The sequence below is a fragment of the Tympanuchus pallidicinctus genome, unplaced genomic scaffold (assembly GCF_026119805.1).
Source record: "Tympanuchus pallidicinctus isolate F22 unplaced genomic scaffold, pur_lepc_1.0 scaffold15, whole genome shotgun sequence".
In the NCBI taxonomy this organism is placed as follows: Eukaryota; Metazoa; Chordata; class Aves; order Galliformes; family Phasianidae; genus Tympanuchus; species Tympanuchus pallidicinctus.
The window spans coordinates 31,008,230-31,034,423 of NW_026294669.1; the positions used below are offsets into that span (position 1 = coordinate 31,008,230).

The window sequence follows — 26,194 nt, forward strand, 5'->3', positions numbered from 1 at the left end:
TTGGATGACACAAAAAGTGTATTTCTGTGAAGGATGTCGCTGTGACTCAGTACATCTTTTTTAAGTAAGAAAGAAGCCCATGCTTCTTATTCTTCCTTGTCTAACTTGCTTTGGGCCTTTAGACCTGTTCTACACAACTAAAATGTATTTTCTTCATTATTTCTAGTTATATGTAAATAAATATGGCTTTGTTGGAAAAATATATCAGTGAATTCTGATTTTGCCTTAATCAAATTTTCAGCCTTTCTTTGTTAAACTCTGATTTATCTTCTCGCAAACCTGGTTAGTCATGACAGATTTGAGGTATCTACACCACTCTCAGTTTGTTCCTTCTCTGTTGAAGAATTGTCTCTCCTGCTGCCAGGTGAATACAATTGAAAACATTTGTGTTCTCTATTTAGCCCAGCTGGAGTTCTCCCCTGACTGAAAAGGAAAAGAAGAGGATGCCAATTGTTTTCTATAGATTTTTCAACAAGTAGAACTCTGGTGCATACAGGTGTTGGAATGAAAGCTTTGCAAGGTAACTAGACTAGCAAACTGGGAATTATGGTATGCTCTTGGCCATCAGGGCTTTCAGTACATGCACCCTAATCTGCGAAAAAGATTTTCCAGCTCTGCTGAAGAGCAAGGTTGATATCTCCTGAATTGCTGTACCATTCACCACTTCAATCACAATGGCTCACAGTTAGACATCTTCAACAGCATTAAATTAAAAAAAAAAAAAAAAAAAAAAAAAAAAAGTTAAAAGATAGAACTTCTAAATACGAAAAGGTTTAAAGTTTATATTCCTTGAAAGTGTGCGTAATTATTTACAAGCATAATTATGAGATAATGACTGGCAATCAATGGGATTGTTATAAGTAACTAAGATGAAACAACTATAGTTTGTTTGGTTTTTTTTCATGACCAAGTTATATTTGTATTATTTATTCTTTCAGTGTAACGGAGCTTGCAGCAGGAGGACCTCTGGAAGATTGAAGTGTTGAGGAGAAAGCTGACCTGCTACCTTCATGAAAATATAATTTAATCATTTCCTGTTGTCTGAAATAGCACGCTCGCAAGAAATCAGGTAGTTTAATTTTGTAATTTATTTCATGACTTTACTCGTTGTTTCTTCAGCATTAGACTTCTATTTAAGAGCGAAGTCATTTTTCTTCTCTTCTTTATGAGTAGGAAGCTGCATTTTTTAAAAACTTCTCTATGAGTAGAGCAGTAGAGCAAAAGGTGACTATTAAAGCAAAGCCCAAGCCCCTGAGGAGGAGTGTACATCTGATGTTAAGTAAGGAGTAAGGTTAGTTTATAGCTGCAGTACTTCTTCCCCAGTGCTTTAGGGAAAGTTTATGTTTCAGGATGTCGAAGTATTTTTCATCTTTGGAGGAGATTGTATTAGGTAGATGTAGATTTCAGAAGTTTGTGTTGTACAAGTGGATTTGGAAGTTAAAAGCAGTGCACTCTTGCATAAAATGTGTGTTGCTGATGTTTGAAACCGTTCATTTCTACTCTGTGCTGTTATCTGGATGGCGTAGCGAGCTGCTGGTGTAAAGCTGTGTACACTGGTGTTGTTTAGAACACTTCTGTGTCTGGAAACTCAGTTATTTAAACTCTAGCACTGGGACACTTTGTGCATCTACATATTTCCTAACATTAGCCTCAAATGTACTGTGTCATGGAATTCTAGCTTGAAATCAGTAAAAAATATTTCATAGATGCAAATGTTTTTGTAAGATGTATTTGAAAAGCAAGGAAACATCTGTGTTAGTGAAACATAATAGCCGTTACGTAGCCTTGCCTCAGCTCATTGCAGTGAGCTCTCAGACTAGTGTTCCTCAACAATTTATGCATTTAAACGCTTATTTCTTCTGTTTTATGTGCATTATTGCTCTGTAACACAGCTAGCAAATCACTGTATATTGAATTATCTTTGCTGAATGTTCATGTGGAAACGAAGGCATTAAAGTGGGTGGAAGCAGGCTTTCTTTTCAACATTCAGCATGGTGCCAGAACCTCTGTTGCCTGCTGCAGTGCTGTCAGCTCCCTCGGTGGGAGAGCTGCCCTCATTAACACAGCTTTGAGCCTGGAGACAGCACAGAGTATCTTCAAACAGCATCCGCTGAATGGGGTTAGTTCATATGAATCAGTGGGTAGATCATAAAGTTCCTTCTCCTGCTCAGTAACTAATGAAGCTAACTTGATTTTTCTGCACATCTTTTGTATTTCCTGGTATTTTAGGAGTCTGTGTTGCCGTATGTTGGGCTTACTGCTCTCTGAGGGCTGAAATGGTACCACAGGCTCCTGTGGAGGCTGTGCTCCGCCATGTAGGTGATGCCTCTTTGTGTTAATGCAGATAATAATGTGCCTACCTGGTAATAATTAATCAAGGGCTTACGATTATATTATGAAAATTTTATATTTATTATATTATGAAAAAATTAGGTAACCTGATTGTGTGGCTTCTTTGAAGCAGCCTTACTCAATGCATCTCTTTGATTTTTTTAACCTGAAATAAATCTACTTTCAAAAACGAATGGAAGGGTGTCTCAGCCTTCCATGAAATTTTGCAGCAGCTCTTTTTATGAGCAAGTTAAAATTGCTTTGTGTATGACTCTAGTACAAACGAGCATAACCACCATCTGCTGCTTCCAGCCTGGGGTGCACTCTGTCCACCTGCCTGCAGTCAGGTTATTCCCACTGCACTGGCTCTGAGGATGTACCACAGGAACGTGTGGTGACCAGAGACTGACAAGCCTATGATGTGTTCACTCAGTAGTGAGGTAACCAGCTGAATACAGGAGTTACTTGGGGTAAACTAATGATGCTTGTGTGTGTATTTGTTCAGCTTAGATTTAATGGTGCTCTGGTTGTGCCTCCAGCATTTTGCTTGGTAAAGCTGATAGGTGCAGTTTGTTAGAATGATCTGCTGTAGCAGCTCAGAAATTTAGAAGACAGTGTTTAGAAGACAGTGCTCTTAAGAATCTGCACATTGATGTTAGATTGCACAAGCATGAAAGGTTTATTTGAAAATTTGAAGCATCGCTTGCTAGCTTTTTTTTTTTTAACCTAGAAATAGAGTTATAATAATATATAATAATTAGATAAAATTATGTAATAAATAATATAGTATAATAATATTATTTTACTGTAAGTTAGTCTAGTACCATGATACACATGAGTTTATCTGCTAATGGCATTTCATGTTTCAAAGATGTAGTATGGGACAGATGTAGATACAGTAAGTTTGCAGTGCTCCGAGTGTGACAGCTGGGTTAGGAACTGGGCCATAGCACTTCTACCAAAAACAGTATCACGACTTACCTTACTCAGGCTTTGCTATCAGAAAGCCTGCTTTACACTCATGTAGCTGGGGTAAGGTAACACAACTAAGTGTGTCTTCAAAATTAAACTGAGGAAAAGCAACAAAGATGAAACACTTCCCAATTTGCTTTCCAAGTTCATTTAGAAAATCTTTCTTTGAGCAATTTTGTTTTGATTAATCATGCCTTCTAAATTTTAGCATGTATTTCCCATAACCATTAACTTTCTAGTTAGTTCAAAACAATAAATAAGGCTTTCAGAAAGAGATGGTTAAGGCAGGGAAAAAAAATAACAAAGTAGTGTATTACGTAGTATATTATTTGGGGGGAAGGAAGGAAGTTTTCATGAGAAAAAACCCAGAATTCATATCCTGGTGCCAAAAGATAAGTGGATAATTTGACGTCTTGTTTCCAGTCTCACAGCGGGAAATTCCCTGTTAGCATCTGGTCTTGTATCACAATCTTGGGGGTGTGCAGGGCAGTTGTCTGTACACAACCAGTTGTCGTTATCAGCATCTACTGGTTAGTTAAGTCACTACATTACAAGACTAGATACATCTAAATTGGGTATAAAGCTGAATATGACATACTTTCATATAAAACTTCTTTCTTGCATTGTCTTTCTTCACAGTTTTTTGTTGTTCATTTTCACACGCAACCTGACAGACAAGTGTAGTGCAGCAGAATTTGTCCACGATATCACATACAAAATGTAGAAATGAAGGATCGTTTATCAAGCTTTCCCTCATCTATTTTATTCACATGGCTGTTGATAAGGTGTGCTAAAGTAATTGAAATTAAAAAGCACTTTTTTGTAGATACTTTTTCTTTTTTTTTTTCTTTGAGCAGTGAATAGCACAATTGAATACTCATATAAACATTCTTAGTTTAATAGGTACAGTACAATAGACAGGAAACTCATGTATATTTGCCTTATTGAAGGCACATTGAGAAATATGGAGTATAATTTTTCTTTGAAGCATCTCGGCCCATTCACAGAATCACAGAATCACCCGGGTTGGAAGGGACCTCAAGGATCATGTAGTTCCAACCTCCCTGCCCAGCAGGGCCACCAAACACACACATTCAGATCAGGTTGCCCAGGACCCCGTCCAACCTGGCCTTGAACACGTCCAAGGACGGGGCATCCACAACCTCCCTGGGCAGCCCGTTCCAGGGCCTAACTACTCTCCTTGTGAAGAACTTCCCCCTAACATCCAACCTAAATCTTTCCTCCCTCAACTTGGATCCATTTCCCCTAGTCCTGCTGTTGTCAGCCCTTTTGAAGAGTTTACTCCCCTCCTGGGTGTAGGTTCCCTTCAGGTATTGATAGGCTGCAATGAGGTCACCCCGCAGCCTTCTCTTCTCCAGGCTGAACAAGCCCAACTCCCTCAGCCTGTCCTCATAGGGGAGGTGCTCCAGCCCCCTGATCATCTTAGTCGCCCTCCTCTGGACCCTTTCCAAGATCTCTATGTCTTTCTTGTACTGAGGGCTCCACACCTGGACACAGTACTCCAGATGGGGCCTCACAAGAGCGGAGTAGAGAGGGACAATCACCTCCCTCTCCCTGCTGACCACCCCTCTCCTGATGGAGCCCAGGCTCCCATTTGCCTTTCGAGCTGCCAGAGCACACTGCTGGCTCACGTTCAGTCTGTCATCCATCAGGACCCCCAGGTCCTTCTCTGCCGAGCTGCTCTCAAGGACCACTCCTCCCAGCCTGTACGGGTGCCTGGGGTTCTTCCGGCCCAAATGCAAAACCTTGCACTTTGCCGTGTTGAACCTCATTAGGTTCACCCGAGCCCAGCCCTCCAGCCTGTCGAGGTCCCTCTGAATGGCATCCCTTCCTTCCACCGTATCAACGGCACCACTCAGCTTGGTGTTGTCAGCAAACTTGCTGAGGGTGCACTCAATTCCCTCATCGATGTCATTAATAAAGATGTTAAAGAGCACCGGTCCCAAGGCAGACCCTTGGGGGACTCCACTTGTTACCGGCCTCCACCTGGACATGGAGCCATTGACCACCACCCTCTGTCTGCGGCCTTTCAACCAATTGCTTATCCATCGGGTCGTCCACCCATCAAATCCACTTCCCTCCAATTTGGAGATGAGGATGTGGTGGGGGACCATGTCAAAGGCCTTGCTCAGGTCCAGGTAAATGACATCAGTCGCCTTCCCTTCGTCCACCAATGCCGTCACTCCATCATAGAAGGCCACAAGATTAGTTAGGCATTCAGACAGATAAGTGATGCACAATTTCAAGTGCAGTTTGACTTTTTGACAGAAAAATCAAACTCATTACTGAAGCTCATTTCTTTTTGCAAAAATTGCATGCATTAACTGCTAACACCTTTAATAAGCTGGAAGATCGTCAAATCTATTTGGTAAATAACTCTCAATTTGGAGCAAAATACTGCAGTAATTTCTGTCAGCGTTGTGAATGAATGTGCCTCCTGTAAAACTGATGAGCACGATCACAAATTTTCTCTTAACAGTGAGGCATATGGTATGTTTTGTAGTTTTACATTTTCCTTGCTATTAGCTCTTTGGCACAGTTTTAAACTTCTTTCAATATAGCATTATGTCTGGAAGTGTAGAGAATGTATTGGCTAAAGTATAGTAAGTGTGTTTAGTGGAACTTGTGTTTAAAGCAATGATGAAGAAGATGGTGTAGCATACGGTCTAAACTTTTTAACACGCAGACCCTCTTGTGGAAAGTGAAAGTAACAAATGTATGTATTTATGTATATATATGAAGGCTACTCCGAAAGTAATGCCTCAGTTTATTATATTGACCCACAATGTCAGAAATGGATGGTGATGGTATGGCAGTAGAAGTTGAACCGTCCCACCAGTATTCCGTTACATCTTGGTGCCATGTAGCAGATGACAAGAGAGGGGCAGTCTGACAGAATGGTGTCTGACATGGAAGTGTGAATGAAGCCTCTGAATTCCTTCACACTGGAAAAAATGGAACTTACTGACATTCACTGACACTTGCTGAGTGTTTATGGAGACCAAACAGTGGATGTCAGCACAGTGAGGCAGTTGGCGGTGGGTTTCAATAATGGTCACAGTGACACACAAGATAAGCTATGTTCTGGATGGCTATGCAGAGTTTTAAAAGCGCAGCATGCAGGCTCTTGTTGATTGCTGGTGAAAGTACATAGCTAATGTGGTGTCTGTGTTCATAAACATCAGTGTTTTGTAGCTGAGAACTTGCTCTACCCGATGGTGTTCTTGCACTCCTTGTAGCTGTTGTAGTTCCCATAAAAATAAATAGGAGGCGTTACTTTTGGAGAAGGCTAAGTGTAAATTTTGCCTAGACAACAATAATGTATCCACTGTAGACAGCAGTGAGGCTGGTGTGCCTTACCTGTGTCCCCAAGAGGATCATGGAGCAGATCCTCCTGGAAGAGATGTTAAGGCACATGCGAGATGAGGTGATCTGAAGTGCTTGGAGCATCTCTCCTATGCAGAGAAGTTGAAGGAACTGGGTTTCTTCAGTCTAGAGAAGATAATATATCTGGAATCACAGAATCACAGGGTTTGGAATGGACATCTGGAGATCATCTAGTCCAACCCCTTTGTTAAAGCAGGTTTCCTACAATAGGTTGCACAGGAAAGCATCCAGGTGGGTTTTCAGTATCTCTAGAGAAGGAGACTCCTCAGCCTCTCTGGGCTGTCTGTTCCAGTGCTCCATCGCCCTCAAAGTAAAGTTCTTTCTAGTGCTCATATTTTACTTCCTATTTTCTAGTTTATAGCTTTTGCCCTTTGTTCTGTTGCTGGGCTCATCCGCTTGTTGCCCACCTTTTAGATATTTGTCAGCATGGATAAGATCTCTCAGCCTTCTCTTCTCGAGGCTGAAAAGCCCCAGGTCTCTCAGCCTTTCCTCATAAGGGAGACACAGAAGGCCCTTAATCACATCTGTGGCTCTCCACGAGACCTTCTCTAGAAGATCTCTGTCTGTCTTGAACTGGGGAACCCAGAACTGGACCCAGAGCTCTGGATGTGGCCTCACCAGGGCAGAGCAGACAGGAAGCAGAACTTGCCATGACTTTGGAATAGGTATTACAGATAAAGGAAAGAAATGAAAAGAGAAGAAAATAGAAATTTTCTTAGAGTTTCAACTCAGATCAAGACAAATAAATAATCTCTGGTCTTCTTTCCCTCCAGCAAGAAATAATCTTTTAATTAAATCCAAAAGCTCTTTTTAAGAAGCTTTTTCTCACTGGCCTTGTATTGACGACCTCTTCCCTAATTTTACAACTGGCTTTTCAATCACTGCTATAGCTATAAAAAGTGAAACATCTCCTCCTAACGCCATTATGGTGAAAGCTTTGAATTTTATTATTCATTTCTAATGGGAAGAAGCTGAACTCCCTCAGGAATTATGAAAGGTAGAAGTTCTAAATATCAGAGGAGATACCACAGAGTCATGCCTTCACTAGACAGTCTGATAAAAGGATTACCTTGCACTTGCACAACAAGAGAAAGATTGAGAATGCACTTGCACAACAAGAGAAAGATTGAGAATGCCCATTATTATTTTCAGTTAAGGAAAAAAAAAAGTTGTTTACACTTAAATGGGTTGGTTTTGGGGATTTGTTTGTTCAATTTCTTACCATCGCATGGTGTCATAAGTAGCCAGTGAACAAACTGTTAAATGGGAAATGGAAGCTTGACCAGCAATTCAGTTGGATCCAAAGATCCAACTTCTTCAGAAAGTGATCCTTCAACGAGACCAGTAACCAGGAGAGAAGCTGGTGAAATAGGGGAGCAAAAAGGAAGAAGGAAAAGCTAGATGTAATCAGTTAAATAGAGAGCAGTTGTACTGTCCTTACTTCCAGCCACTACTTGGACTCGCACAGAAACTAGAATGCTATTTTCATTAATCAACAAAAAGACACTAAGTGAGAAAGGATACAATTGTATTAGCAAGATTTATGTCAAGAACTGCTTGTGGCTGCTGATTTCTGAGGATAGTTTTCTTGAAAGACCCCACGTTGAGCTATATTTGCTTCCATTGAAGATTAGAGGCTACTGCAATTGATTACATCCGCAATTTGCACTTTACAGCATCCTAACACTTCAAATCAAACATCAAAACGCTTAAGGAGTCTGAGGGCCTGAGCTGGAGGGTAGGCATGAGAATACAGTTCCTCTGATCTCAGTACTTGTGTTGATTTACTCCACCCGGGGAACTTTTAGCTGGCTTACACTGTCTGCAACACTCTGTTAAGTACTCTTGGTATAGCTGCACTTCTGAGAGAGAAGAACTTTTGATCGTTCCCTTGGCTGTGTTTTCCCTTTGCCTAAAGTTAAGTCATAAAGGTAGAAGAGAATACTTATTTTTTTGTGTGAATAACTTCTTTAAAAAAATAGAAAGCAGGGGATCGTTTCTCTGCTTTAGTGTTGCTAGGATAATGATCAGCCAGCATTAAAATTGTTTCTTGTAATCCTTATCATCATTAGGTGTTGGGAAATTTCTGATACGACAATCTGCGAAAATGTTTCTTTTAATAATAGCCTACAGCTTTTTGGACCCAAGTTATGCACTGTAAACTAAACAAAGTGGCTGAAAATTGAGGGGAAAGTGATGTCACCTTGACCGTTTGGGGGCTTTGCAACCTTTTTTAAAGAAAGCTTGTGATTGTTTCTTGAACAAGCAGCCGTTCTATTTTTTTTTTTTTTTTTTTAATTAATTTTAACGACTTACTGAAAGCGAAAGAAAATTGCAGTACAAAGAAAGGGAGACATTAACAGGAGAGCAAAATAGTGATTTGAGACAGGTCCTGAATGAAAGCTTTTTAACTGTATGGAATTGTGTTGCCTATATTCCCTTTGCACAGTTGTGTGTGAGATTAACCATTCAGGTGACAGCGTGAGTGAAGCTGCACTATTAGCTCCCTGATTCATAAGGACCTTCCCCTGTTTAGACGCTTTTGTGAGTGTTCTGCATCCATAGTTTAAGCAGAAATAGGCTGAGGGGCTCTAGGGCAAAAGCAGAAGTTAAGAAATTTGTTAAATTCAACTGAGGACAAGGAAAGATGAAGGCAACATGCATGTGCTCCTGTGCAGTGCAGGAATAAGAGAGGCCTCTTATATCTCTGATAAAATATTGAGAATCTTGCACGCTTTCCTAATCAACTTACGGAGATTAACTGTAGCATGCACTGATAGGAGAAGGTGATGGTTCAGTTTTCTGAAGCTTTTCTCAAAAGTAGTTGACTCAGAAGAACCAGTAGTGCCTTCTGGTAGATCTTAATTGTCAATATTGGAACTAATGCTCTGAACTTCTGAGTGTTTTTCATGAACTGCTGCTGGTTTCATAGATTAGTGCTTAAACATCCTCCTTAGGTTCTGGACAGAGAAGACCAAATCCTAATTAAAACCAAAGAAATGACTACTGAAGATATTTCTGCATGTCTTTACTAGCACAAAAGCTGATGAGAGGCTGTCACTTCTGTCTAATTTGAAAAATCTATACTTGCTGGGCCATCAGCCAGGCACTCTGAGATCTCAGAGTAATTTTGCAACTTGATATACAGTAGACAACAGTAATACACGCTGCTTGACTGCTTGTTTAATAAAAAGTGCATTTCCCAACCTGCTACTTCAGCTCTTCTAACCCCACTGGAAAACTGGGAAGATCAGCATTACTTAATCGCAGCTGCTCCCTCAAAGAAAAGAAAAAAAAGGAAGAGGTGTATATTTTATGGTAGACATTGATGCGTATTGATGGAAACATATCTTTCACAATTAAGGGCGGTTTCATTCTTGAAATAATTCTTCAGAGCTGCCATCTTATCTGTCTGCACGTGTTTTGAAGGGTGTATTAACTGAAGCTATCTGGTCAGCTGGCACTGTGTGTACCAAGGTAGTTGTCTTCTACAGTGGTTTGCCATATTTCTGTGCGTGTCTCTACGCATTTATGATCATTTGACTTTCCTTTTATCCCATACTTGCAAAGTTACCAGCAAGGTCCAAGAGAAAATTTGAAAAGCTCTTCAAAATGTAACCCAAATACCTGGAGAAATCATTTATTTATTTATGTCACATTTGACAACGTAATGTAAGAAACTTTCCCAAACATTACATTAGGTATATGTTGTATGTCTGTGTGGATTTCCCCCCTTTATTTCACTGTAACGCCAGGTAATTAAGAGAGAAGCAGTATCGCCCCTCATTTTTCAGCGTGGTGTTTGGGGGAAACAGTTAAGCTATCCAAACTCTTGGTTTCCAAAGAATTTAGTAATAAAATTTCTAGAATTAAAATGCACGGAGCTGTAGATAAATTGCCAGATGTTCTGTGGTCATTTCTTGGCTTGACTACTTCGCAAATACTTTCTTGTACAGATTGGAAGTGCTCGGTATCACCTTTTCAATTGAGCTTTCACAGTGCCTGGGAATATTTGTGTTTCTTCCAGAACATCTAAGTATTCACTTAACTTCATTTCTCACAGTGCTTTCTATTTTTAAAAATATCTGGATAATTACATGAAACATGACTGCTTAGGCTGTAAAAGGAAGCAAAAAATATCTGGAAAGTACTTAATTATTAATACTTTATTAAAGCGTAGTTTAAAAAAAAGCCACCCACAAACATAATAAACTTCAACTTTCCTACATTTTCTGGAGTCAAAAACTACAACTAGTAAAGGAAGAAATACTTGAACAATTCTCTTTTTACAGATATGAATTCAACTTGCTTGTTGAAAATAAGTTATGTTGAAAATAAGTCAACAAAGCACTCTAAATACGTTCGGCATTGAGTTCTGTGGGTAAAATTCTTCCAAAGGTAGAGGAGTGGAAATGTTGCTTGATTTCAGTGGGTGATACTGCTTCTCATATGGTCCTGGAAATTGCACTTAGAACTTGCACAGATAAACTGACTAAATTTATTGATCAGTTTGACTAAGAGGAAGTTGCCCTATGTGAAATGTTATCTGCACACACATAGAGACATGTTTCCTATCAGAGGAAGAAGCTAAGTAATTGCTTAGCTTGGTTGGCTGCGTGATCAGATGGGAAGATGTGCTGAGGAGTATTGCTCAGGTAAGTGAGGCTTAGTAGGTGCATGTCAGCATCACTGCGTTCCATTCCCAGTGAGATGTATTTCCCCGAAGTTTAAGTGTGCTTAGGTGAAAGTTACTCATCTAACTAATACAGTTTTTTCTCCCTGTGTATTAATTTTAATGAACAGAAACCACCAAATCCCTTAAAGCTTCAGTAAAAGTGTATACGTACTCTGTCTCAGTGTTTTTATGTAAACATGCATCAGCTTTGCTGGATCTGCAGAAACAAAGCTTTTCATACAGCAAGCATGGACAAGCATCGTGTTCCACAGAGATGAGCAGAACTGGGAGAATAGCTTACTTGTAACTTACACTGCATGGAACAAATTGTGTCATGCTAAGCAAAATGAAGAATTAATTGGGATGCAATATATAAGCAATCCCCCCCCAAAAAAATTTCTTATCACTTTACTTCTTAAAGCATCTAACTGAGTAGCTTTCTGTATAAAAACACTTTACTGGGAAATATATCTCCATAAAGAACGTTTTGAACAGAACAGGCAAATCTTCTGTAATAACTGTGTGTGTATATACAGAAAAGAATTTGTCTTTGGAGTAGAAAGAATTTGTGCTGCTGTAGAATTTGTGTTTACCAGCATCTTTGAGCACGGTGTGTGCTCATAGTATGCCACTTCAGTAGCGCTGCTGCTGCAGAGGAAATAAAAAATATATATTTATATATCTTTCTGATGTCAAGTGGGAGCTTTCCAACTGTTATGGCTAATTGTGTCTAAAAGCAAGTCTAAAGTCTTGCTTTTAAATAATCATGCATCTCTTCACGAGGATGCAGGAACAGATCTTTGGCTGATAACTGTTGGCTTTAGCACTATAGATTTGTATCACTGATGATGTGGGGCTAGTAGTCACAGTAATCAGATCATGTTTTCTAGTAACAAATTGTATTTGACAGCCTTCAATTTAAAAAAAAAAATGTAGGAGAAGGTTAAAAAGTACCTAACTTACATTGTGATCCTATTTATTGGGTTATTTTCTTGACTTAACATGACTAGCAAGCAGCAGAACAGACTGGAAACGTTGCTGTTGCCTATGTCTAGTTATTCATAGGTTGCTCCAAAAAGTAAATCTTCCTATTTATTACTGTGGAAGCTACAGCAGATACAAGGAGTGCAAGAGCGTCATGGGATAGAGAAAATTCTCAGCTACCAAACACTGTTTATTAACATAGACACCTCCATTAGCTATGCATTTTCACCAGCAATCAACGACAGACTGCATGCTATGCTTGTAAAAAAAATAAAATAATAATCACAATAATATATATATTTTTTTATAGCTGCATAGCCATTCTCTGTGCTGCCATCTGTTGCACAGCAATAAAATGTAATGAAATATTGATGGGAAGGTTCAACCTCTGCTGTCATACCACCAACATCCACCTCTGATGTTGTGGGCCAACACAGCAAAGCAGGAGGCGTTACTTTCAGAGCAGCCCCCTTATTTTCTTCTACAAGTTACTTTGAGTCTTATTTCTCTTCTTCAAAATCCAGAGCAACTGTCCAAATTTATTTGAATCAGAATGTATCTAAATTAAATCTACTGAAAAAGAAAGCCACCTACTAAAATGTGCAGTATGATTTAAAATTCAGGGGCAGTATAATGTCAGAACAAATTACAAATGTTAATTCTGAGCAGCTCACTTATTTGCATATTGCAATATCCGAAGATAACATGATTAGCTTTTTTTGCACAAGAAATTCTTTGTTGATCTGCAGAGTCCTTGTGTCTATTAACCAATCTGTGTTTGTACTATAGTACCGCTGTGCGTGTTGCCACTAGGAAAACTCTGAACTGCCTTCAGATAGGGATGATTAATCCAACTGATGGCTCCTTGGATGGCTCAGTTATTAATTGAGGCAATTGCAGTGCAGAAAAGAATACTGTAAACTTTTAAAAATTTGTAATTTTTTTTTTTTTTTAATTACGCCACTATTGACTGCAGCTAATAGGGGAAGGAAGAGGGAACAGTTGAGATAGCTTGACTGCACGAACAAACATGTAGTCCTTCCTTATATCTTTCCTTCCTTGGAAGACTGAGGGCAAAAGCAAAGGCTATGTAACAGGCAGGGCCATGTCTCAAGGCAGACAGACCTTGAAAAGAAAGAGTTGCTGTAACAATTGCTGTTTCCAGCTCTGAAGGAGAAAATCAGATGTTGCTGACTTTTTTTTAGATTCAGCAATGGTGATTCTGAATAGCACTTCTAATACTACCTCTAAGGAACTTGGTTTTGGGATGTTAGCAATAGCATGTATGGATCAAGGCTGTAAGAATTTCTGTGCAAACAGCTTCTCAGGCTTATATTTACAGTTGGCTAGGTAATGTTGGTATGCTTAAAGTAAAACCCGTTGGTTACTTTCTTTTTTCTTTTTTAAGGGTTTTTGAAGTTGCTTTTGATGCAACTTAATAGAAGTGTGTATAACAACATCTATTTCCTGACCTATTCCTTGTACTCTGCAAGTAATCTGACTGCAATTTAAAAGTATTTGAGTCTATGAACTTATTGTGTTACTTTATGATTTCTAGTGCATGGTAAATTTATTGTATAATGTCCAGTGTTCCATACTAGTGCTCTGTTTAAGCTTTTCTCCATAAAAATAAGTGCTTGAATGTGTATTTGCAGTTACATTGAAAAGATTAGTGCTATTTAACCCAGTGATTTCTTTTTTTTTTTTTTACATACTGAATCAGTCAGAACTACAGAATTCTTACATCTAGTTTGGCCAAGAAGGATCAGCGTAACCTCACTGAATGGCAAAGTATAGTTAAATTTGTGTATGTGTGGCTGTAATAGAAGAATGGTTTTGTATATGGAAACATATACACAAGGGAAGATCAGAGAAGATGGAAAGCATTTCAAGAGTGAGAACCCATAAGGGCAGCAAATGCAGAGGTTGTCTTGTGGTTAAATCCTCTTTGATTTTTCTGAAAGAAAAAAAAAAATTCTGTCTACAGCCCATGCAGAGCAGCTACGCCCAAAGAGCTGCCATGGTGCTCAAACTGTTTTCCTAAGGAACATAAATAACAAATTGGTTTTGCTTCTATGCATTGTCTTGAATTGCAGTGGAATTCTTAAGAAAAACAGAAAAAAAAGCTTAACTGTGCCATGCAAATTGTGAGTCTGCAGACAGGCTGAACTTTACTGGACTATGAATTTTTTTCTCAAGTTGCATGCTTTAAGCACAGGATCATGTTTACATTTATCACTAATATTAGTGTGAACAGGTCCCTAAGCTCGTTAATGGCAAACTGATCTGTTCTTGTGTGTATATATATATATTGTGTGTGTGTATGTGGATTTTTTTTCTTCAAACTAGAACTGTTCCTCTGTCAGCAAGGTCTGAAATGTATCCACTAATGAAAATATGGGAACTGGAAACATCTAAATTATGGTAGCTACTCTTCATGTTCTAAACTGTATTTTACTTAGTTAAGCTTAATGGATGTTCCTTAAAGCTATTACTTTCTTGGCTCCCCTTGTGTCTCATTTGTCTTAAGCTAGCTAAATCAATTATGCACGTCTTCATCTTTGACATAATCTATGAAGTTACCATTTCCCCAGGTATAGCATATTTATCTTCATTTCTTAAAGATTATGCCTAAGTTTTCGATTATCCCGAGTTCTCAACATTTGTATTTAGCTGTTTTATCACCCCTCTATATTTTCCTCTGACCTCTCTTCAAGGGAACGCAGGTCTGTCTTTCTGTTGCAGAGTGACATAACTGTAAACATATTTGCATTTCACTCAGTATGCATATTCATATGTTTAACTTGACCTAAGCTTCTTGCCTGAAGGGTATCTGTAAGAAAGCTTTAGCAAAAGGATGCCAACATATTTGGCCTATTTTCCTTCCACTAAAAAAAAAAGAAAGCTGTATTTTCTAGGTCCTAATCATGCAGTTTATGAGAAGTTATTAAAAGATAATACTCCAGTCATGCTATTATGTTTTTTTTTTAATGGGAAGTCTGATTTCTTGTCCATAGCTCTTTTCTCCTACCCTTTTGATGCTGGCGGTCTTACCGTTAACAGCAAGCTTGGTACCTGAGCATGAATACTGGAGTAAAACTGGGACTAAATAATGATCCCAAAAGACAACGGGGTCATGGGATACCTGTCGTGTGAGGCTTTGAAGTGGTGGTGACCTGCGGGGACACAGACAAACTCCTTGGTTAGCATGGGCACGGAGGTTACTCCTGGACCATACAGCGCATGGTGGCTTGTGCTGTTGTTGATACAGCTTGATGAAGTTCTTGAACGAGTCTTAAGCCAAATCCAGCATTTGGAGAAGTGAAGATCTGCATCCTTAGCCCTTTCCCTGATGTTTCTGGCACTGCTTGCAACGCCAGTGGCCTTTCTCTGCCCTGGCACTGGGGCCTTCTGAGATTATGTGTAGCTGTGATGTGGCAAAACTTCTGTCCAAAACGTGCTAATGATAGTGGCAACATGGCTTATTTTGTTCCTCTTCTTAGGGGCAAATTAAACACTTACCTGTGTAAACTCAGTCTCATATGAGCCAAGCAGTGCCACCATCCACTTACTAAAGAAAATAGCTGCAATTCTGTCTTGCTGCCAGAGCGCTCTAATAGCTGAGAAAGACATGGTTCTTCTTTTAGCTGTTAGCAGAAATTGAAATGGGCGTGTTCACATTTTGAGTAGTGATGTGATTTTACTGTAAACAAATTCTTTGCCTATACATAACCTTGTAATAGAGTAATATTTTCAAAGCAGCTGTATTTTGCTCAGCATTATCATTTTAGCGATGATAAATATTTCTCCTTGTTAAGAAATGCCTGAGGTTTTATGCTATTATGTACAGTGAGTTTTGGTAATAGTAGCCTGCCAATGCTGTTGGCTAACGAATGCAGTCTGATCTCTTTACCCTCATCAGAAGTATTTGTCAGTTTGGGTTGAAGTTAGTATGTTAGCCTTCCCACTCATAGGCAAAGGGTTAGTGCTAGGAGCTCTTTGACATTTGATTAATGATGAGTAAATCTTCCTTAAAAAGATGTTGAAATCATTTCAATAGATCCTTGATGATATTTGAAAAGTTTCGATTAACGCTCCTTTTGGGACAGGTTTGGAAGCGCTTGCCAAGGTTTCTCTCTAAAACAGAAAAAGAGGAAAATAGCACTTGAAAATGTGACAAATGATTTTTTTACTTGACTTATTTTGGTAAGGATAGCCCTCTCAGTACCGTTTTATTTTTTTTTTCACGATTTTGAGGTCTATCAGAAGAGCACCGCAGCTTTTCATTTATGTTGCTATCATTTGTAAAAATTAAATTTAAAATGAGGAACTGTGGAAGTTAAGTTTAAATTGTTCCCTTAATTGACAAAGTTCAAGTTTCTTAGGTGTTGCTGACAACAACACCTAAGTCATGTCATTGGAGTTAATTGAAGACACATCCCAAGAGATATGAATGACCTGCTGGGTATCTTCAGTTCCTGTAACTGCAGTGACAGCTGAAGGTGTTAGTGATGGGTTAGACCAGACTGATCCACCAGAAAAGTCATTACAGTAGTCTTCATCTGCATTTCTTCAGTGTTGCTCTGTCCTTTTCCATGCAGTGCCTTGGAATCCATGTCTGTCTCTAGGACTGCTAGCAAATTGTAAACTATCAACTGGTTTTGTTGACCAGAAATTATTTTTTTTTTTCCATTCTCAGACAGAAATTTAAACATCAAATGCTTGTAAAAATGTTGGAAATGTAAAACTAGTCCTACTGAATGGAACAGCAGTGCTCCTCTCTACATTGGTAAATTCTAGCTTTCAGATGACGTCTAAAGTAAACCATGCACTGTGCCATTGCACTGTCACTCCTGTGTATTAGAATGTAATCCTTAAAGAAGTATTAGAAAAGTAACGGATGTGAGCTAGGCATCCCAGCTGTGTTGTTTTGTGTAATGTCAGGCAATCGGGGCACAGTCAGCAATTAAGGGGGGATCCTCCTACAGTTGAAATTCCTAGGAAACAAATCTTGTATGTCATCCTGCCTATCAGAGAGGGCTTAAATACAAAGGATCTCGTGTGTACATCAAAACCTTCACTGCCTAAAGAAAAAAAAATTCTATCTGTCAAAAAACCTGACTGTCTTATCTATTTAATCTCTGTAAAAACCTTATTAATAGTTCTGCATGGAAGAATGCCATTCCTTTATTTAGATCTCTGATGGGCAGAGGTTGGCTGAGTCATCTCACTGGGTTTAAATATAGCCACTGCTTTTGGAGCCCCTCCAGGCTTGCAGGAATTATTGGAAATCAATTCTGAATCTTCAGATGACTCTCTTAATTTGTACTCTAAAGATTTTTTTTTTTTTTTTAATCAAGAGCTTTCTAATTCATGATGGCAGAGGGAAAGGATTGCATCTGTCTTGCAATATGATTAGTTCATACTGGGAAGAAAGAGGCTAATATAGGAGCATTTATAGCTGTTACTAATAGATCCCCATCATAAGACTACTGACAGCTATTAATATGCTATTACCAGTATTTTTCTTCTTACCACTGTTTGACAGACAGAATGTGTACCAGAATTTAGGGTGGGATATCTCAGGTCTCATACTTCTGACTTCCCTGTTAGATTTTCATTTTTCCCTGATTTCATAGAAATCTTTGTTGGATTAGGAGGAAACCAAGCAAACCATACAAGTTGAAGTGCTTCTGTCTTTGCGGGTTTAAAATAAGTCTTTCAGTGACGAGGAGACATTTAATTCCTAAGAACAAAATAAGTTCAAATTTGTGACCTATTCCAAGGAAGGTGCACTGGGGCTCTATGTCAGATAAATCTTAGCGGGGTGCATGTGGATTCTGGCAAAAAATGTGAGGGCTCCCTGTGCTTCAGGAATGGATTTTGTTGGAAGTTCAGGATTTGTGTCGGATCTGAAGTCCCTGGGCTTCAAACAAATTGCACGTTAGTTTTTGAACAGCACTCAGCTGGGCAAATCTGACTGTTAGCATGACCTTTAACTGTTTTTTCCAACTGGCTGCCGTCACAGTCTCAATGTCTCAAATTCACAGGACAACATGCTCTGTTAATTCAACTTCATTTCATGAGTTGATTGCATATTATTACAGCTACGCACAAACTGGGTAGTAGAAGTTGAGTGAACACTTGTAACTGCCCCAGAAAGAGAAATTAGCTATAAATTTGAAATTAAATACTAAGTACCTTCTAGATGGTTGATGTGAAGATGATTGGTGGTCCAAACAAAGCTTAATCTTGTACATCATGGAAATGAACAGCTGCTAAACGTTTTCTTGAAACAGGATCATGCAGTTGTTTGTTGAAAAATCCCTAAACTTCTGCTTTTGTATTATTGTTGATGTTTTTAATTCAATTCTTCTCATTTGTAGAGTCTCAGGAAAAATATCCTTAAAGAAGCCTTCATTAGCAGTGCTTTGAAAATACACAGAAATAGATTTATGATGGCAGCATATCTGATTGAGTATCAGGGGCAGGAATTACAAAGCTGGACTAGGATATGTTAGAGACCTTCGGGGATATTTAACAATATTGATGAACTTTACATTTAATTCAAATTGCAAAAATATCTGAGATAATTGATAGAAATACTGTGCTCTGTTAGTATACTACAGTACAATCAATGTAGTTACTCTAAACAAAAATAGAGCACTACAATCCTCATATTTTTATTGGAATAGTGATGTGGCTGCAGCTTCTCAGCTGCATCTGTTTTCAATACAACCACATTAATCTAGCATGTAATTGCAAGAGAGTATATTATAATATAATACGTTGCTAAGAGTGATAGCAAAATATGAACAGCATAACAAAATCAGAAACATTGCAGTGGAGAGTATGTATATTAAATTAAACCTCTTCTTCTAGGTATGTATTTATTTATTCTAATAGTGCTTTGTAACGAAGAATGTACTATTAGAAAATCAGATGTGACTTCATCTTGCTCTAAGGATTGATTGATATATTTTTCAACTTTTATTTACTTTTAATTAACTGGTATCCTATGTGTTATTTTTGTGACCATTACTATAGAAACAGAATCATAGGAATATAGAATTGTTTGAGTTGGAAGGAACCCCTAAGGGCCATCTAGTCTAACTCCCCTGCAATGACCAGGGAAACCTACAGCCAGATCAGGTGCTCAGAGCCCCATCCAGCATGACCTTGAATGTGTGATTACTTGTTTTAATTAATTCTTCAAAATAACCTTCTGTATTCATTCTTATAGGTTAGTTCTATAATGAATGTAATTATCTCACAATTTTAACTTTTCTTAAATAAGCAAAAAAAAATCCCACAGAAATCTCAGTGGTTCATTTACTGTTTCCTGAAGGACTGAAGTGGGCTTCATGCAGCTGAAACTTAAATAACTTTTTCCCTTTTGTTTGTATTTTTTTGTCATGAAGTATCTCAAATAGTGGGACTATATTTTAATAGTTCACAATTTCTCACCTTCTTTGAGAGCTGGTACAAAAATGTAATAATGAGGAATTGCAAATAATTTTTTTTTTTTAAGCAAAATTGTGCAACTTCTGTCAGAGTAGCCCCAAAATTGTAGAACCTGAATATCAACTGAATCTTTCCAACAAGAGTATTTGCTTTGGTGTTCCTACACAAAACAAATGTATCGTGGCAAAGCTACCTTGGAAGGAAGCAAGCAGTCTGCCATGGTAGATGTTTCTAAAAGGCATCAGAACTCCTTTTCTCCATACGATGCAACTGATAGAATTAATTTCTTCTAAAAAAATAAAAGATAAAAATCTGAATTGATTCAAAAGTATGTTTCAGATAAAATAAGATCTACAAAGTAGAACATAAATTGATTTCGGTGCCATAGTTTTCTATTGACAGGAAGTAGAGGAGTGTTTGCATATTCTGCAAAGCTAACATTTACCAGGAACTGTAAAGCATTATCTAAAACTGCAGTAACATGGACATTTTTAGTATTGTAACAGAAAGTTATAGCTGTTGATTTTTCTAAAAATAGGAAAATCTGGGAATTTATGTATAAAATGGGTGGTTATGATTTGCTCAGAGTGCCGATGAGGCGTTAAAAAGGATTGCGTAATTGTGAGCGGAACGTAGTGGAGTGAATTATAAAATGTTGCATCTGAAAGCAAGAAATAGGGCAAGAAATACTGCACATGGAACTTCTCTTATAGTGAACCTATCATGTCCATTTTATGAAGGCTTCTCCAAAAATGCTGCCTCCTATTTTCTGCAAACACAGAGAGGTGGTGGGTGGTGCATGTCAGCAGTGGCTGCACTGGGTCACCTCTGCTGATGCGGTCTTACAAAGCGCAGCACGCAGGCTCTTGTTCATTGCTGGTGAAAAGCACAACTAATGGTGGTAGCTGTGTTGAAAAATGTGTTTTGTAGGTGAGAATTTGCTCCGTCAAACAGTGTTACTGTGCTCTTTGTGTCAGTTGTAGTTCCTATGTATATAAATGTGAGGCATTACTTTCAGAACAACCTACCTATTTAGATAGAAACAGACGAGACTAATGAACTGATTTGGTTTAAGGCATAGAGGGATGGGATTTGAAAGGGGAATCTGCATTTTAATGTCATTTCTAAATTTAGTTGCTGCACTACTGAGACTGCCGTGTGCTACTTTATTACTTATTTTATACAGATAATTCAGAGTGTTCTGATTATTTTTGCCATTGGAAAATAATTATATTAAATACCCTAATGATTAAATAATTTTAAGGCTTTATTTTAGCTCTAATTTAGATCCTTTATGTCGGGATTATAGCCTGTCACTTTTCAAAGGATCAGAAAAGGGACATTTTTTAGGGTTATTAATTTTTTCTCTAGGATAGACATTTCAAAAGTACTCTTATCTTCCATCAAATATTGGAATAAATTAAAAAAAAAAAAAAAAGTATTAGAATAAATTACAGAAATACAGAGCTATTGTGTGGTTGCCAGTCACAAGGTCGTTATTAGTAGGATATTGTAGATAAATGAATAGGAACTAAATGAAGTAGCATACTTGATTACTTCTTTCAAAAAAGTTCCAGACAGCAACAGCAACCGAACTTATTTGTTATCACAGGGGTACAGTTTCAGGTGTCAGACAAAGCAGCTGACTGCACTTTTTCAGAGCATTCTTCTTGTGCCCAGCCTTTCACTGCACAAGCTAGCAACTGTCTACTTCTTATCTTGTTCTAGCATATTGCAGTGAGCACATAAGGTCAGAAACCAGCTCAGCAAAGGGAACTGAAAGACTGGGAATGAGGCATGGAGAGATGACCACTATTTACGGATAGTTGCCTCAGTGTGCCTCTTCATACAAACTCTCTCCTGTATCAGGTCTTCCTTAGGTGTATCTTAGAAAACCTGTGAGCTCACACCCTTCGTAGCAATGAGAACGCAAAGCTGGATGTTGTTTAACAGTTTTTCTCCAGTTGTGGCATTGACTGTTTAAACCACTTTAATCTGGTAATTTATTTGCCATGAATGTCCGCTTGCTGATAATTCAATGAAAACCTTGAGGCAGCTATTGAGAAAAAATAAAGGAAGGGTAAAGTAGCTGGTTTATTCTTCCTTTTCTTGCCCTCGACTATTATGCACCCTGGAACTTTATTTTGTTCCAAAATAGAACAACTTAGATTCAATAATATTGATTGTTTGTGTAAAGGGCACTATAATATTTGCCTTCATAGGCTACTTTGCAAGCTGTTGGTAATTTGATTTTTTTAGACAGAAGAAAAAAGTCAATTGTGTTGCTGACTTGCAGCAGCTGACGCTCTGTCTTTGGAAGCTGGGAACAACTGCATAGAAATGAGGTGGATGCAGCAGTCTGAGTGTGCTTGAGAGGTAGGAGGAGCAGAACAGAAGACATGAATGCCAAGAAGGCCATAAGAACTAATGAACAGTGGTGTAAGAAACAATTGGCAGCTATTTCTTAAAAGAGCAACAACAAAAAGGAATTCAATTGCTACAAGGTGTGGTCTGGCTTCTTTCTGAGATGCACAATGGGGAGTTACAGAAATACTGCCAGTACTCATTGAGCCTAGTGTTTCTTGTATCCTCTGTCTGTTTTAAAGTTCGAGTAATCAAAGTCTTTAGCTTAGGAGATGAAGGGAAGCGATGATGTCCACTTTCCTGATGATTCCAAATAATATTCTTGAAAACACTATAGGCATCTTCAATACTCTTCTTTGGAAATGTCAAATAATACCCAAACTGGTTGCCATTAATGTAGAGGTATCTTTTCTTTCTTTGAATGAGGACTTTCTTTAAAGCTGCTGCAGGCTGTGTTTTTTGTGGGGTAAGAGAGGGATGAGTTGGTAGTGGATATTTCTGTTTTGTAGTGTTTTGTTTTATTTTTATCGTGTTCTTCCTTTGTTGCTTCTAACTGCATGGTTTATATTTTAATGAGTTCTCTTGATTCTATTCATTTGGCACGGGGAGGCACTGAGAGTAAGTTGCAAAACATACGTACAAAAGTTAGTCAAGATCAGTCGATTCGTGTCTAAGAGTGTGTGAAGGTCAGGTAAAAAAAATCACATAAGTGAAAGTGATGTGGTGAGGGGAGCTTAGAGGCTGGTGAAGGGCTGCGTGGGCTTGGGGAAGTCCTCTCTTTCTCTATCCGCTGCAGCTCCAGGTTGTGCACCCCAACTCCCATAGCGTTAATGATCCCAGCTCTCACAATTTTGTGGTTGTCCTGTATACCCAGCTAGAGAACTGAAATACGGCCTTTGTCTAAACTCAAAGCTAAGCTTAGAGTTCAAGTAATGCTTTAAAAATCATTAATTTTGAGCTCAAAGTAAATGTAATTTTCAGGGGATGCTGTGCTGTCTTGTGCTGTTTCATCAGCTCTGATCATCAATTGATACTTTCCTTAGCAAGGCAGAAGAAAGTCTGTTCTAATGACTTTTATTGCATAAGTTGTGCTGACTCAGTGATTGAACCAAGTTAATTTGAGAGAGACATTAAATTGGGTGGAATTTGAGGGATTTTAGTCTTCTAAGCCTCAGCCCCTCAGGCTTGACACAAAATGAAGCACATAATCAGCTTTCAGTAAGCGCTCGTTTACATTAATCATAAACTATAGGCAAAGTTGGAGCTTACAAATTTGGGTCTCTTACTGTTGTTTCATGTTAACGACTATTATCTCTTCTTCCTATTGTATACAACTCTTTCACAACTGTGTTAGCACAGATGGCGAAAATCCCTAGCAGAAAAGTAATCAGCATTTGTGAACATGATGCATTCAAAATAAATGACAGAGGAGGGAAAATGCATTGCTTGGGAAATTAGAAAGAAGATTAAACAATAATAATGCATGTAAACACATCCTGGGAAGCAGGCTGCAGCTTTGTTTTCGACACAACTCAAACTTCAGTATGTGTAACCTTCTGCTGGATTTATTGACAAGACAGGGAAGTAAGCTACATTAAAATTGGAGAGCCACTGGTTGAATATCAATAATTTATAAAGTTGTGGTTTTGTTTCCTGAAGCCTGTTATAGATTAGACCGTTCTGTGAAGAAAAAAGGATGCGTTGCTCTACAGATTTTAATTGTCATATTTTAACTGAAATAGAGCTAAACATTTGACCTATTCACAAGCATAATCAACAAGCATTCTCTATTAGCTGGAGGACCAACAGTCTTAGGTTTAACCTAAGACTAATCTAATGTGCTGCTGATTGCTTGATCTCCAAACAGTAGAGTGAGCATCATTCATAAACCTGTCACGGGGTTTATGGTAGTGCAACACTCGAGTTTAAACGGCACTTCGGCTACTTTGCTTCTCATGATAAACTAAGCAACTTGTGGCCAATTACAAGGCCCATACTGCAATGATAATTCCTGAGTGACCAAGTTAATTTAGGATGACTCTAGCTTGTTCCTTAATTCTGGTAGTCACAATGTAAATTAAATGCTAAAACTGAGCTCGTGCTCTCATCAAACCCTAAAGCTAAAACTTTTTTTTTTAAAGAAAATGTTTTTTCCTCTCCATTCCCTGTGATGTGGTCCTTGCTTTTCCCAAAACAGGCCTATTGCCTTGAGTGTTGGCTAGTGGAGATATGGAAATTCTTTGTGGTTGTTGGTCTGGAGCAAGCGGGCAGCAAGGAGGAGAAGCATGACAAGAAGGAGGAGTGATTCTTCCCCAGGATCTGGCATTAAATCCAGGGAGCTCAAGTTTGCATTTTTGTTAGATAAACAGTAAGGAAAGCTGTTAGAAGCATCCACTTAATTTTCTTTCAGCATTTATTGCTGCTTGTTTGTGGTGATAACAGATGGAAGATAATGCACATGTATGTTTGTTAGGTGAGCATAAACCATTTCTTACATGGGCTCTGTGCAGCTTTGCACAGGACAGGTGGTTGCCTGGGCAAGTCAGCATCGTGTTGTGCACCTTAATGAGAGCCTTGGAGCTTAGGGAGTGTGATAACTCTAACCTGAGAAATAGTGAGGGAGGAGAGGGTAGTTTCATATGAAGAGGTGAACTTTGTTGTGGATACATGCTTCAGCTGTTCCTTGCTTGTATTTGTGAATTAATGAGGAAGTTTCTTGCGCTTCTTCCTTTCTCCCCTTTCCTGCTAGCCGATGAGAAACACATCAATATAGCTTCCATTTTCTGGGTAAAGAAATTAAGGGTTGTGGTTGAACTTAATGAACTACAAAGATTTCCTGTGTTCATGCGAGGATGTTGAATTCCATTTTGGCATTTCAGAATGACTGATGTTGGCAGGGACTTCTGGAGGTCACTGGATCCCTCTATTCAAGCAAGGGCATTTAGAGGAGATGTCTAGGAGATTTTGAAAATCTCCAAGGATAAGACTTTACAGCCTTTGTGAGCAATGTCGTCCAGTGCTCAGACACTGCACAGTAGAGCACTTCTTTCATGCTACTGCATATATTATTATATATACACTAATGATTAATACTTAAATATATTTTAGTGTGTATATATATATGTATATATATATATATACATATATATATATAAAATGAGATTAAAATAGTTATAGATACTAAATAAGATGAGAAGGCTTGATCTTTGCAAAGTTGCACCTAAAACTTATTTGTTGGTCATGATTTGTTCTGCCTGTAAATGGAAAATGATACTGTACCCTTGTAGGGGTAGGAGATCTAGAAAGAATATTTCATCACTGCTCCTTTGCTGGTGCATCATATTTGAGTTTTTCTCCAATGTTTTGTATATTATATACAGATGTTTACTTTACATTATTGAGAAATACTGTTTGAAACGCTCATACCATTTTATACCATTGATACTATGTCATGTCCAGTAATATTTGGTCTAGAGGAGGTAATTTCATGTGGGTTTTTTTGTTTGTTTGTTTTTGCAGTTTTGGTGAAGTGTCATTGAAGGGTGCTTGATCAGTGTAAATAAACTGACTGGTTTTTAATCACCTTGAGAAACAAGCTTAAGGCACAACTTGTACTCAGTATCCAATGCTCAATCTTCTTCTCCCACAAGATTCTCTAGTAGACGCATCACCTGTTTTGCAGCTACTTCTGGAAATTTCACAAGGCTGTATTTCCAGTCTCTTAGGTGCTTTCCCATTTGTGAAGTGCTTAAATTGTTTTATGTTACCATGAAAGAATTAATAGGCATACAAAGGGTAGATTTAAGATGCCTTTTGGAATTTTGGTGGTGAATAGTTTTATAGGAAATGCTCCTGTCTCTTAGTTTTTTAATAATATACCAACATTCAAATTCTTCTACTAGGGTGACAGTTGTTTTCAATAGAATGAAGAATAACTTTGAATTTTCTAAAACAGTGCATTGCGAAATGACAATTTTAAATAATTAAAGAAAATAG

General features: G+C 38.3%; 1 long non-coding RNA gene across 1 annotated transcript; it reads left to right on the plus strand.

Annotated features, from left to right (window-relative positions):
* The first annotated feature begins 445 nt into the window (after positions 1-445).
* On the plus strand, positions 446-25,148 carry LOC128076998 (uncharacterized). Its single transcript, XR_008204764.1, has 3 exons — positions 446-629; positions 939-1,069; positions 25,078-25,148. It is a non-coding gene; the product is annotated as an uncharacterized LOC128076998 (long non-coding RNA).
* Positions 25,149-26,194: the final 1,046 nt, after the last annotated feature.